This window comes from Helianthus annuus, chromosome 3 (genome assembly GCF_002127325.2).
Source record: "Helianthus annuus cultivar XRQ/B chromosome 3, HanXRQr2.0-SUNRISE, whole genome shotgun sequence".
NCBI classification, from domain to species: domain Eukaryota; kingdom Viridiplantae; phylum Streptophyta; class Magnoliopsida; order Asterales; family Asteraceae; genus Helianthus; species Helianthus annuus.
In genome coordinates, this window is record NC_035435.2 from 130680470 (window position 1) to 130696233 (window position 15764).

Genomic DNA, 15764 nt, shown 5'->3' on the forward strand with positions numbered 1-15764 from the left:
AATATATCTTAAACTTTTATGATCTGTAAGGATAATGAACTTACTACCGTACAGATAATGTCTCCAAATTTTGAGGGCAAAAACTATCGCTCCTAATTCCAGATCATGCGTTGTATAGTTTTCTTCATGCTTCTTCAATTGTCTAGAGGCATAAGCAATCACTTTCTGGCGTTGCATCAGTACACATCCAAAACCTGATTTTGATGCATCACAGTATACTATGAAATCTTCAGTTCCTTCTAGTAAGGCGAGTATTGGTGCATTAGTTAGTCTTTGCTTTAGGATCTTGAAAGCTTCTTCCTGCTTTGGTCTCCATTCAAACTTAACTGATTTACAGCTTAACTTAGTTAATGGAATGACTATCCTTGGAAATTTTTGAATAAAGCGTCTATAGTATTCTGCCAATCCAAGAAAACTTCTTACTTCCGTTGGTGAATTAGGGACCTCCATTTGGTAATTGCCTCGATTTTTGTGGGATCCACATGAATTCCTTCATAATTAATCAAATGTCCAAGAGATTGTACCTTTTGTAACCAGAACTCACATTTTGAGAATTTAGCATAAAGCTTTTCTTTCTCAATGATGTTAGAGGTACGTGTAGATGTTCAGCGTGCTCTTCCTTGCTCTTGGAATAAATAAGTATATCGTCTATGAAGACAATTACAAATTTATCCAGGTATGGTTTACATACTCTATTTATCATGTCCATAAATGCACCTGGATCATTTGTTAAACCAAATGGCATGACGGTAAACTCATAATGACCATATCTAGTTCTGAAAGCAGTTTTAGGATTGTCCTCTTCATGTACTTTCAATTGATGATATCCTGAGCGTAAATCAATCTTTGAAAAGAATCGTGCTCTTTGAAGTTGATCAAATAGATCATCTAAATTACCCTTCAACTTTCAACATTATTGCTTACAATTACTCACTTTTTAAGCACATTGTAATCGAGTTTTACGTGTGTTTTTATATGTATGTTGGTATAACATGAAGTTGATTTACGTTTCGACGTAACTTTTTTATGGAAATCAGTTGGGTTAAATATATTACGTTTTTGTGATGTATCATTCTTTAACTTAATAAAACATTATAAACTAAAACGAATCAGGTCAAATATAATACGTTTTTCAGTAGACGGTATAAATTCAAGTTAATTTACGTTTCAACGTCATCGCAACGCGCCTTACCATTCTTTAACTTAATAAAACATCATATTCTTATGTGCTTCTTTTTATGTATGTACCAGTATAAATTTAAGTTGGTTTACGTTTCAACATAAGTTTCTTCCAAAATATAAGTTAGGTCAAATATAACACGTTTTTTGCTTATTTTTATATATGTTTTCAGTTGTCCTACGTTTTAACGTAAACTTTGTTCGGAAACAGGTCAGATCAAATATAATATGTTTTCGTTGAACGGCATAATTTCGAGTTACTCTACGTTTAGACGACGCAACAACGCGCGAGAAAATTTGCTAGTTAATATACATAGTAAAAATGAAAATAAAAAAAAAACTATATATAATATAACTACCTAGGGGTGAGCGTAAAACCGGTATAACCGAATCGTAACCGACATAACTGAAAACCGAAACCGAAGGGTTGGTTATTTATATTTTTTATAACCGAGTGTTGCCGTTTAGTTATGGTTATTCTTATTTTAATAACCGAACCGAACCAAATACTTTATACATCGCCGAATCCATAGGACCATAGATTTTTAAGCTAGTGTTTAAGTGTTTAACCATGTGATAGTGAAATATAATTGATAATTCCACAAGCTTTAACTGTGTATGTTTATTGTTTGCACATTAATTTTGCGTGACCCACACATTTAAAGGCGAACTTTAAAAACAATTAAAATAACCGACCAATAACCGAACCGAAACCGCATTAACCGCAATAACCGATTAACCAAAACCAAACAGTTTTGATTTTTTGATAACCGAAGTATGCGGTTTTAGTTTCGGTTTCGGATTTAGGCAATAACCGAACCGAACCGCACCATGCTCACCCCTATAACTATTGTTGAAAAAAAACAAAAAAGTACTTAATAAATATTAATTTACTATTCATCAAAGTTGTAAATTAATATATACCGGTACCATACCGATATCATAATGAACAAAAACGATACCGGCCAACTTCCCTTACACATTGAACCGAACCAATAACGACTGAACTGCTGCCACATCGTACCGACAAATCCCACTAGTTCATATTAAAACACTCAAGAATTGAAGGTCAGAAGTTAGGTTTATAAAGATGAGAAACATTGACTTCATAGTTGAATTTTGATTACACAATTGTTCAACTTAACATGTAACAACAATACTAATCAAATGGTTATAAATCATTACAATGGGCCAATGGCTATCAGTATTAGTGCATAAGATTAATTATAAAAGATGAAATTAAATCAAAGTTTCGGACGTGATAAAAGAAATTAGACGGTCCCGTTTGTTGTCATGGGCCATTTCGTCAACAAATTCCTGTCCATATAAAAGAAACCCATTTCTGTTTTCTCTTTCATGCGATGGCTATGGCCCAATTAAAAAATCCATTTCATCTTTATTTTATTTTCTTCTATTTTACCATTACTAAATAACCTTAACTATCTCTAACTTAAACCTTGTATTAAACTTCATTATATGTGATTCTTTTTTTTTCTAATAAATTAATAATTTAGCTCACTATCTCTTGAAACATATGCATACTAAAACAACCCACAATAATATAATTAACAGATATATCAATTCAACCATAAGGGTATACGGGGTGTCATCGGTGACCCCCATCGGTGACCCAAAATCCCGAGCGGGGATGCACCGCCATCATTGCGGTGACCAAGAGAGAGAGGGTGAATTAGGTGGCGGCTCACCGAAGAGAGAGGGAGGAGAGAGAGAGGGGCGGTCCAATCACAGCTTTCCTTTTTTTTTTTTTTTTTTAAAAAAAAAAAACCAATTCACTTAAGAGGGGAGTGGCGCCATCAAATTGGGGTGTTAGGGGAGTTTAAGAGGGGACTTGACGTGGCACACGGGGATTGGTTTGGCGTAAGAGAGGGGACTCACCTATTAGGTGAGCACCCCCTTCACCCTAATAAGTGAGTATAAAATACAGTGATCATCAAATTTATATCAATCTACTAAATAACAAAAATCAAACAAATTTTGTATGAGCATATTGGTTTAGGTGTATATCTTTGAGTACAGATGACTAATAATCCATATATTGTGGTATAAATATTAAAAAAGTTAATAATTCGTAGGTTATGAAACTTTCAAGCATATGAATCTATTCTAGCTGATATAGTAAGTAAAGTACGCCACCTGGTTAGTGTGATTTGCCCATACGCCGTTCATAAATTGGATACATGGCGTAGACACACTACATCAACCATGCTAATTAATTAATTGAGCTATCTGGACTTTAGGTATACTTGTGTAACACGATTGATTTGAAATTGATATATGTTATTTTATTTTATATTTATATTTATATTTGAAGTTGTTTATACCAAAATAACACATTATCTAATACCTTTTATACGCTTACTTAGCAACTAATGTGCTTGGGCGGACCTTTTGTCTTTCCTTCTTGTACTCCAGGTTATCATGCATAGGGAGGAATGAGACAAAGGATGCGACATTAGATGTGACATATGAAATTAATGAAATTAATTATAGTGTATATTATATGTGAAGTTATTAGGGCTGTAAACGAACTGAACGTTCAGCAAACAGTTCGTGAACCGTTCGGCTGTAAGTTTGTTTATGTTCGTTCGATAAGCTTAACGAACGAAAACGAACAAAAAATGTTGTTCGATAAGCTTAACGAACAAACACGAACAAAGGTCTCGTTCATTCGACTGCGTTCGTGAACGTTCGGTAATATATTCGTTCGTGTTCGTTCGTTTATGTCCGTTCGTGTTCGGTTTTTTTATGTTTATTTTTCTAAAAGTTTTTAATGTTTTATTAATTTTTTTTACTTTCCCCGTATGTATTATTTCCCTTTCTTTTTGTTTACCTTTCCCACCTTTTTCTACTTTCCCACCTAATTTCTACATTTCAATACACTAATTATATTAAAAATTAGTAAAAACTAATAACCCATGTGGCCTTATCTAAATATAAAGATATTGAAAGTTGAAACCCTAACCAGTAAGTACGACATTTGAATGTTCAACACCCCTCTGGCCCTCTCCCTCTTTGATATCACGCTCCTTCATTCAGCCTATCTCCAATCGATTGAACCCAATATCATCCATCCCTTCAATCTTTAAATGGTTATATTTAACTACTTTCGTTGTGTACAATGTTTAAGATTAACGATGCGTTTTTTTTTTAATTTTCAAAATTAATGTTCATTTGTGTTCGTTTACGTTCGTGATTAGTGTTCACGAACTGTTCGCGAACAACCAAAATCCTTAACGAACGAACACGAACACAAACTTCTGTTCGTCATGTGTTCGTGAACAGTTCACGAACATCCAAATTTCCTTAACGAACGAACACGAACATAGCCTTGTTCGTGTTCGTTCGGTTCGTTTACAACCCTAGAAGTTATGTAATGTAAGCATTTATTGAATTTGGTTTGTGGTTAGATTCTCAAGTCCTAATCGAATAATCAAACACAAGAAACAGAAACGAATGGAATAACTCTCCAATAACGTTTATTATAATAAAAAAATATAACTCAAAAAACTTGATTATATTAACTCATACACCATAACTCGGTTTATCTCTTCTCTTGTCTTTTTTTAATAATGTCTAACCCTACCTTTGTTTATATAGGCGACATTACCAAATATAATTATAACATAATTAGGAAACTTAACCAACTATGACAAACTTGTCAACATTGATCCCTCAAGTTCACCGACTTGTGACTTGAACTCCTTTGTCACCCTTTCCCATCACCTACTTGTGATTAGTCGAGAATTACCGCCAACAGATTCTATATAAGGGACTCGTTAGCCATAATCGAGTTGAAGAGTTACACAGCCTCAGGCACATATCGTATCCATCATGATATACATTTGTATACAATCTAAGTATAAGTATTTAAATAGGGAAATTGGCCTGTAATAATCCCACCTAGACGTTATTGGCCATTAATAATCCCACCTCAGAATATTCCCCCCACCAGTCCCACCTTTCACCTATTTTTCCTACAATGGTCCCCCGTTAAAAAAACTTAACGGAGTTAAGTTTTTTTCCAAATTACAAACAGATTTTTTAGGGCTTTTGATTAGAACGACGATACGAGTTCATTGATGTAAAACTTGCTTCGAAACGGCGCTCCAAACGATGAAAATGGCGCTTCAATTCGGGTGTTTAAATTTCCAATTAACCAAACTCAAGTCACTTGGAGCACCATTTCGAAGTAAGTTTTACATCAATGGACTCGTATCATCATTCTGATCAAAAGCCCTAAAAAATTTGTTTGTAATTTGGAAAAAAGCATAACTCCGTTAAGTTTTTTTAACGGGGGACCATTGTAGGAAAAATAAGTGAAAGGTGGGACTAGTGGAAGGAATATTCTAAGATGGGTATTAATGGCAATAAGGTATAGGTGGAATTATTACAGGCCAATTCCCCATTTAAATACAGAGTCTAGAGAGAATAAGGAACGTGAGGTGAGGAATAGTCCCTTTAAAGAGGAGAAAGAGACTTCTTATGGTCACAGACACACTGATATGATATGCCAACATGAGTTGGGCAAACCTCACTGTGGTGGATTTTAAAGATATTTTTACTTAATTTATTTATCTTTTTTTAATACTTCTAGAATAGACCAGTATTTGAACCAATTTATTAAAAATTCGATGTCCCTTTAAAATCATGAATCTTGAGTTTCTATAGGATTTGTCTTTCCCTTTCACTCAAAAAAGAAGTCTCAATATTCTAAAGTTATATACACTAGCGTTTTGACTTTATTAATTTTTTTGAATATCTATTTTTTAATTAATAAAATATTCAAATTATATAATCTTTCTAGGAATAGTAATTGAAAAACCTTTTTCTTATTGACAACAATAATGAGAGAATTATCTAATTTTTCATCTATTATTTTTTAATGCTTAATCATAGATAGAAAGTAAGATATTCAAATTATATAATCTTTCTAGGAATAGTAATTGAAAAACTTTTTTCTTAGGCTAAAGGGTATGGGGAGCATGAGTTAGGTCATTAATGCCACATAGGATCATTAATGGATTGTTACACCATCCCTTTCCTTCATCCACCATGGTTGACATGGATTAAACCATGGCAACCATGAGCCTACTTTCCTTTTTCAATGATTCATTTTCCTTTTCTACAAAAATAAATTAAAATAGGAAGATAGTGGTTTGGGTCATGACCACACCCTTAGGGTAGTGGTTTTGAATGATAGATCAAAAGTGAATGACATGGCGCCGATGTGGAGGATCATGGTGACCATAAGGGTCATGACCACACCCTATAGTTATTGGCAACAATAATGAGAGAATTATCTAATTTTTCATCTATTATTTTTTTAATGCTCAATCATAAATAGAATTCGTATTTGTAATTGATCTAGTTATATAGTTTCCTTTGATGGAATAATTTGATTTACTATGAAAAATTATGATCTACGATACTAGCTTGAGAATTCGTTTTAGAATGGGTGAATAGTAACTTATTTATAAATTATTATATTCACTATATTTTTTAAAAATAGTATTCTTTAACTAATAGATCATATCATATATTTTAAAAGTTAAATTTTAGAGGGCCTCAAACAAGAGACTTTACTTTTTTGATGCTTGAGATAACCGACTCCGTTATAAAAAATACTGATTAAGGGGAGGGGGTGGTTCACTAGTGATAGAATTTATCACTCACAAGCACCAATCAAGTTTCGCTATGTCATCGACCATTTTTCCATCACTCACAACCTTTTTTAGTGGGGGTGGTCATCACTCATCACCACACCCAACAATTTCCCCCAACCAACAAATACCCTCACAAAACAAAACATTAACGCGTGATGGAGATAACGAAAACCAGATTGCGTTAATGTATAACGCGTTTTAGTTTGTACCGGCGGTCGAGGAAAACGCGTTATAAACATTCACGTTATACTATCACGGGACCACCCCGTGAGCTCTAATATGCTAGTGTACACAACTATCTAAACTCCCAATGTGAACTTTTAAGTGTAGAAAAATACAACCAAACGTCTATATGTACTTAGTACGCTATATACATTTGTATTCCATGATTTTGTATACTAGAAATGTTTACAAATAGAAACAAATACAAACAGACATATATAAAGTTTTGAATGAAGTAAACATCTTTCATCACAAACATTATATACATTATATAGATCAACCCATAATATACTAACCTAATTATTGAGGTTATAGTTAATTTATCATTGACAAGTTGCCTCCATAGTCTGGTAATTTCAGGGGCGGACTTATTAACAAAGATCAGGTTTCCAAAAACCCATTCGGTTTTTATTTTTTAGTGTAAATATATATAACAAACTAAAAGAAACCTATAAGTAAAATATGCAGAGAACCCATAAACAAAAAAGCTTTAGTAGTCTACTGGATAATCCACGTTCTTCTACCCTTAACACCTGGGTTTGAATCCCGTATGAGGCAATTATTAAATTTTTGTTCCGTTTTTTTTAGTTTCTATTTCTATTTTTATTTTTTTTAATGAAAACCCCATTTAGGGTTACAACAAAACAAAGCTCATAACAAAAAAAACAACGGCAGACTCTACGAGCATCTGAACAACAGCGGCGCCTCCACCCTCAACGACCACCTCCGCTCCGGCCATCCTTCTCCAGCCGACAACCGTCCTCCAATAAAGTCTCTTTTGAGGTAAAGTCTCTACGAACAACAGAACCACAACCACCCCAAAATCAACAGCCTTTTTTGAGGTAAAGTCTCTATTTCTTTCAATTGCTTTCTCTCGTGTTTTGTTGAATACTTAAACATGTATGATTTTCTTTTGAATTTGTGATTTGTGAATATGAATTTGTGATTTTAGTTCTTTTAAAACTAGAATTTTAGGGGCTATGGAATGATTATTGAAAAGAAAGATACATTGTTTTTTGTTGACACCTTTGAGAATCTTGAATCTTGTAATGCATTAACCAGTTATCAAAGCTAATAAGAATTGACTGGATTGATTGCTTACCATTCAACTATGTAGTGATGTATTATTCTTAGTTGTAAATGGTAGTCTATAAGCAACACTTACCTGCAAGTTCTTGAATAACATGGATTCACTAACTAAAGGGACACTTTTAGAGTTTTGTATTTCTTTTACCAAAAGGAAAATAATAGTCAACAATTTTCAAAATGGAAACTATCTAAAAACAAGATCAAACAAGCAATTCCATGACAGTTTTGCAATAATGTGGATTATGAGCAAACTGAATATAAGAGTTCAATAAGAGTTGCATAACGCCTAGCAGATTTTACCTGCTCACAAACAATTTGAAACTGGTCATATCTATCACACACCAAAACACCTAAATTTTACCTGGTTCATGTTGAAGAGGACTACTACATGGGCACCATGGGTTATATAGACAAACTAAGAGGTGAGTTGTTCACTGTCAATATTACTTTGGACACAGAGCATAAAAAAATCAAGAGTAAACCTCAATTTTCGTCCCTGTGGTTTGCTGATTTTAACACTTTCAGTCCAATAGTTTAAAAATGACATTTATCATCCATTAGTTTGCTGATTTTAACAGTTTCAGTCCACGCTAGTGTTAAATTTTAACAAACTAATGGACTGAAACTGTTAAAATCAACAAACTAATGGACGGTAAATGCAATTTTTAAACTGTTGGACTAAAAGTGTTAGAATCAGCAAACCATAGGGACGGAAATTGAAGTTTACTCAAAAATCAAATAAGATAGCTGATAGAGATAAAATAATTTTCTACTTGCATCATGATATCATATTTTTTCCCCGGACCGACCCGACCCGACCCGAATATCTTAACATTTGGTTGTAAAAAATCTTACCACCGAAAAAAATTGAACCCATAGGAAAAAGATCATGGATCCGCCACTAAGTAACTCGAACTTTGATAGTTAAATAGCTTTAAAATTAAAAGCATTAATTTATTGTAAAAAATCATCCTTATTTTTATTAAATTTATTGTTGTTGTGTAAAAGTAAGATTAAAATAAAAATGAAAATAATTCCATGTATTAAAGAACTAATTTTGTCGAATTATAAGATTTTAGAAAATGAGTGAAAGTTGGAAATTATACTCAATTTTTGGTATTTAAGAATGTAATAAATTAACAGTTTACATTCGATACCTTGGAACCAAAAATTTTAAAGATAATATTGTGTTTGCGAATAGCAGATGTGGTGGAATCAAATGTCATACAGATCACACCAAATGATCTAAGGCTACACGGTATGCAAACGGGATGAAGACGTATGGAGGACGGAGCTCGACAGGGGTGGGCGGGATGGGGTGACGGAACGTCGAAGAAAGGGGGCCCACCTGAAGTATCGTCCTGAACGTCGAAGAATGGACGTTGAAGACGGGGACGGGGAGAAGGACGCAGGGGGCGGCATGGTGTTGGCTCCGGCGACGGACCGGGACGGAGGGGGACGACCCCCATACCGTCCAGCCTAATTTGGTTATCAAAATTTAGCAACAAATTACTATATATTACTATTACTACTATTTATATATCAATAAACGAATTGTTGAAATGAATAGTGATTTTAATATTATAATAATATATAATTTTAATATTTTTTTATTTTAATATTATAATAAGAGTTATTTTCTTTACTTGTTAACTTTAATCCTTTTTCTAATATTAGGGGTTGGGATAAGCTTGGTGTCAACCGGTATCGAACCAGTACTGATATCGAAAATACCGGTACGGTCCAGTTTGGTATCAGTACATGAAGGTAAAAGCCGGCATTAATACAGAAAACGCCAAAAGTTGGTGCGAAATTGATATTAGAAATCTTTAGGTTCGGAAATTCAGTGCGGCTACCCGGTACCATTTGCTCATCCCTGATCACAGTTACCGTACGGACAACGGTATCGTACAACTTTTTTGGTTGATTTTATTGTACTTTTAATTTTTTCTTTTTTAGTTTTAGGGGTAGGGATGAGCTTGGTGCCAACTGATACAGAATCGATACTGATACCGAAAATACCGGTTACGGTACCGGTATATGAAGGTAAAAAACGGTAGTAAACCGGTACCAGGAACGCCAAAAGTCGGTACCGAATCGGTACTTAAGATCTTTCGGTTTGGGAAATTTGCTACCGGTAACCAAAACAATTTGCTCATCTCTGACCACGGGTTTCATACGAACAACATCGTTACTATACAACTTTTTTGGTTGATTTTCTTTCAGTTATATTTTAGTGTTTTTTTTTCTACATTTTCTTTTTATTCTTGTCAGCAGTTCTGTTCGCAACACGCTCGTGGTGATTTCGAAACATATGTAAACACAGACTAAATGACAAAAGAAATTCACCGCAACGTGGCTAACTTATTTAAACCTAGTTGTCTGAATTTATCGTAAAAATGAATTTAATATAGTTTTTAATAATACACTTTTTGATTACCATTGATTTTTAATAATACCATTTTTGTAAACGAACTTATCAAGAGGTATGTATAGAGATGAAGTTATTAGTAACCTATAAATAAGCAACCACTTTAAGCATAAGGTGGTTGTAACTTTGGCTTTGAGAGAGTTTCAAAAAAAAATGGAATTTTCCATTTTAACCTTCAAGTTTTAATCCTTGACAATTTAAGCTTAAAGTTTTAATCTTTTTTTCCTTTTTAACCCTAGAGTTTTAATCTTTGACAATTTAAGTTTAAAGTTTAATCTTTGGTAATTTAACCCCTTTAATTAATTTGATTTTTCACTTCTAATTCAAAAATTTCAATCTTTTGCGATTTAACCACTTTGATTTTTTTTATTTATGTGTTGTAATCTTGGCTTTTGGGGGGTTTTCAAAGAAAAAATGGTTATTCATATGGTTGTTCCGTTGTTGTAACCTTGGCTTTGGGGATTTTTCAAATTTTTTCGCTTTATAGCTCATTCGAAATTTTGTGACTTAACACATCGCAACGTGCGTCTTTGGTTTAACGTTTTTACATTTCGTTCTAACGCGAGTTAACACGACGCAACGTGCGTGTGTGGGTGAACGTTTTTACATCGTCTATTTTTTCCCGTTTGACAGGTTTAACATAACGTGCGCATCCTAAATCGACTTAGTTATAACTAAAGAATTCCCACCGCATTGCGGCGGGTCGTAATTCTAGTTAAAACAATAAAACAATCATAAACGGACAATGAATATAGCGTATTTTGTTTATTAACTTATCTATAATACCTTATTAAAAGAATTGGGTTTTCTACCCTTTTCGTAATTTTGCCATAGGTATAAATCTTGAAGCACCATGTACAAATGAAGCAAGCCATTTTAGAGGGGAAACTAGGACATTGTTCAAAGTTTTAAGACACTTTGAGGACAATCTAGACATTTCATCTATGGAATTCATGCCCACTTATGTCTTCCATTAATTGAATTAAATTAAGGAATTAAATAAAAGTTTTATAATAATTAAATGAATTAATTTATTAAATTAAAGGTTAGACATGCAACCTTTGTAATTTTCATGATATAATAGCATGTATAAATATAATAAATAGATTTAGATGGATTATATCTATACTATCTATAATCTATACTACCTTATAAGCCAATCAACCGTCATCAGTCATTTATGAGTTAGTCTTAAAGCCACCATCATTTCTCATTATGGTGGTAATAACCCCAACCTATAACCGATGACTTATAAAATCATTTGTACCTTCAGATGTATATTTATATATTCCACATATACGACCACATGAGTCCCAATATCAAGCTATGTCCGCTCTCTCAAACCTTCACCTATACATGTTAATTAACCCCCGCGCTACTGTTGTGGCCCTTATCCGATTCATCCGTCACCAGCTTGGTAGAAAAATGATGTAAGTTTCTTATTCTTAAGAACTCGTGTTGCTTCGATCCTAAATAAACACTAAAACCAACCTAGTTTTATGCATCAGATTCTGTGGTCGATCACCAGTAAGTAATGGAGATCATGAACGCTGCAATGCATACAAAAGAAAGTTCATCAATTTGGGGTTGGTCGCACTAAGATATATAATTATTTGGAAGTACTAACTTTTATTCCACATCTATTAATTATAAATTTCTTTTATGATGCCATCAACATTCATTAGATATTTTACTACAGATTTTTGGCTTATTTCTCTACCCTCTTTTTTTAGGGGCAGAACTGAAAATAAAAGTCGTTTCACCCAATAGTGATTTAAATGTGTTCATGGCACCGGTTTTTGTACCTCCATATGTTCCGTCATTAGATGAAATTGAATTGATAGTAAGAAGCAAATGTAACGCCTTAGTTTTTGTATTAATCCAGTTATGTTTTTTCTTTGTTTGTTTGAGATAGTACATATAATTTGTGATGACAGAAATTAGAGCATTATCATTTGTTGGTTTAGACAATACAGGTATTGTAAAAAGGTGGGATTAATGTGTTTTTTTTGGCAAATAAAAATGTATTATTAAAAGATAAGATATATAGTTAGACTATTATTTTTACGATGACAGGTATTATTATTTGGACTCTGTGAGTACAATTTGTAAAGTGTTTCACTTTTTAATTGTGTTTGCATTACATTCTCATCATCTTGAGATTGAATTTGTTTTGTTAGATATAGCATGCCAGTTAATTTTTTTCTCTAATTTTCATTCTAAAAGTCAAGACAATAGCTTCACAGAGGTCTTGAAAAAGTGGGCAAGCAGGCACTCACCTCGGACACATGACTGGTGAGCATTTAGAAACTAAGTATGTTTTGATTCATCATCAAACAATTAATTAAAAGAAATCTGAAACTATATATGCTAGCTAAACTTTTCATTCATTAATTCTTACAAGTTAGTGAATTTTTACTAAACCCCAAAAACTAAAATAGACTAGACTTTAAAAATAAACTTTTAGAGATTATAATAATTTATTGTCATTATTTGTTAATAATTATGAAATTTAACGTTATGAAAAATAAATATTACAACTATCATTAATATGGAAGTAAATTTTAGAAACCCGTTCTTCAAGTTTGGTAAATTTTTGCCACTATTAGACCTAGAGTTCAACCAAAATCAAGTATTTTTTTGGTAATGTATGCGATAGCGATTGACGTGGTAACATACGCTATAGCGATTGACGTTACGGTTGCGGTATTGTGTGCACGAACGCAGCTACTTATGAGAGAACATCGTTGCCAGTATTTTGTGCTAATGGAAACAGTATCAGTGTTCACCTTTATGATTTTCGGCAGTTCAAACCAGATAACGACCAAACTCTTGCCACGTTGCGTGTGAGAGAAAACGACAACACTCCCGCCGCGAAGCGCGGGGAGAAACTAATACCATTGATATATAAAATTACATTTAGTCACTAAATTCATTTAGTAGAGATTTATAATATTACAATGAAAATTGATGTGTAAATTTTAAGTTCTTTTATCTTATTTGGAAGCCATTGTTGACGCACACAATTGAAAATATGTGAAACTTACATAAATTCATGTATGGTGGCTCGTAATAGACGTTATAATTGAATATGATATTAGTCCAGACACCCGCCGCAACGCGCGGGCATTGCAATTAGTAAAAATAAAAAAATGTATTATAACAAACTAATATAATATTATAATTGTAGGAAAGGAAAAGTAAAAAAGATAAATTTAATAATATAACAATAGAAAGTCAATAATATTTTAATCACATAATTTAACTTTATATGTGTATCCGTACCTAAAAAATATTAATTGAGACAAAAATTAAAGGAAAAATTACACGTTTTGTCCTTTATCTTTATACCTTTTTAAGACGGTGTTCTTTTCAACGAATTTTGACAGTTTTTGCCATTTATAGGGAAAATTGTTACATGTCTTGTCCTTTAGCCTTAACCCAGTTAAATTTTCTTGTTAAATTTGGTTACACAAGGGTATTTTAATTTTTTTACCCTTTATTTAATATTATTTAAAAAATAAAACAAAACATTGTTAAAAATTATTATTATTATTATTATTATTATTATTATTATTATTATTATTATTATTATATTTAACTCCCTTTCTCCCTATATACCACACACTCTCTCTCACTTTACAACTCTCTCTCCACCACACCCTCTCACAGATCCCACCACCACCTCCGACCTCTCACCGCCCGCCACCCACCACCACAACCCACTAAATCCAGCCACCATCTTCATCTCCTATTCTACACGTATCACCCCGTTTCTTCTTTCCACCCCAACCCCTGCACACACCCCGCCATTGTTTTAGATCTAAAATTGAGAGAAGGATAACAGAGGCGACGGTGATGGTTGTATCTAGGATAATAATGGGGTGGGTTGTGATTGTTCCGGTTGCAGCATGTGTATGATTAATTCCAAGGATGGAGGTTAACTTTTGTTTCGATTGCAAGAGAAACAACGCCCATTTATTGTTGATTGAGGTCGAGTAGAAGATTAAACGCAGGTACGGAAACACCTTAAGTTTATTTTGATTTTGCACATCGGTTGTCAGAAACAGTTTAGATCTCCGGAACGAGTCCCAAATTTCTAATCGAAGATGTATGGTTTGAAGAAAAGTAGAGAACGATAACCTAATCATGTTTGCAGCAAGTTGTGCATCTCACTGAGTCAACAATCATGGTGTCTCTACTACAACCTGCTCTAGAGACCTTTGATCTGTTTGATGACATCGTACTACTTTCTGAGGGCTAAATTGTATATCAAGGACCAAGAGATAATGCACTTGAGTTCTTCGAAAGCTGCGGATTCATGGCTACTTTTGAAGAGAAACGCTTTTGTTTACATTTTCAAAAGTGTCCAATTCATTATTTTAGCTTTTCTCTCGATGACTTTATATTTTAGGACTAAAATGTACACAAGGAATTAAGATGATGGTTCCATCTATAATGGTGCACTTTTGTTAAGCTTGCTTATAAACATGTTTAATGGTCTAGTTGAAATCTCCCTCAGCATAGCAAGGATCTGAAAATTGAGTATTTGTTAAACGTCGTATTTGTTAAACGTCCTCTGGGAAATCGTCAAGTTTTTTAAAATTTTGAGGTTTTTACATCGTGGTTGCAGGTGGTGACATGGTGGTTGCAGGTGGTGGTGTTAGGAGGAAAAGAAGGTTGAGGGGTGGGGGTGGGGCCTTTATCCATACATATATAAATATATGTATATATTTATACATATATCAATATTTACAAAAATTGTCCTTTATATGTATAAAGACTAAACTACTCTCATGTGACTTGCACGTGACCAGATTTAACAAGAAAATCTAACTAGGTTAGGGTCCAAGGACAAAACGTGCAACAAAATTCCATATAAAGGGCAAAACCTGTCAAAATTCGTTGAAAAAGACACTGTCTGAAAATATGGTATAAAGATAAAGTACAAAACTTGTATTTTTTCCAAAATTAAATGTATATATTGAAAGGGTTATTGCATGTAAAATTCCTTTTGTAATAATAATAATAATAATAATAATAATAATAATAATAATAATAAACTTTATACTTTAATAAAACTAGTATTAAGCACCCCCGCGTTGCGGCGGGGGCGAACACCAATGCCACACTACTACCAGCGACCACTAACACTAAAG

The 15764-nt window shown here is 33.3% G+C and overlaps 1 long non-coding RNA gene across 1 annotated transcript; it reads left to right on the forward strand.

Annotated features, from left to right (window-relative positions):
* The first annotated feature begins 7709 nt into the window (after positions 1-7709).
* LOC110928069 lies at positions 7710-9793 on the forward strand. The gene is made up of 2 exons (XR_002586112.2): positions 7710-7927; positions 9379-9793. It is a non-coding gene; the product is annotated as an uncharacterized LOC110928069 (long non-coding RNA).
* The last annotated feature ends 5971 nt before the right edge of the window (positions 9794-15764 follow it).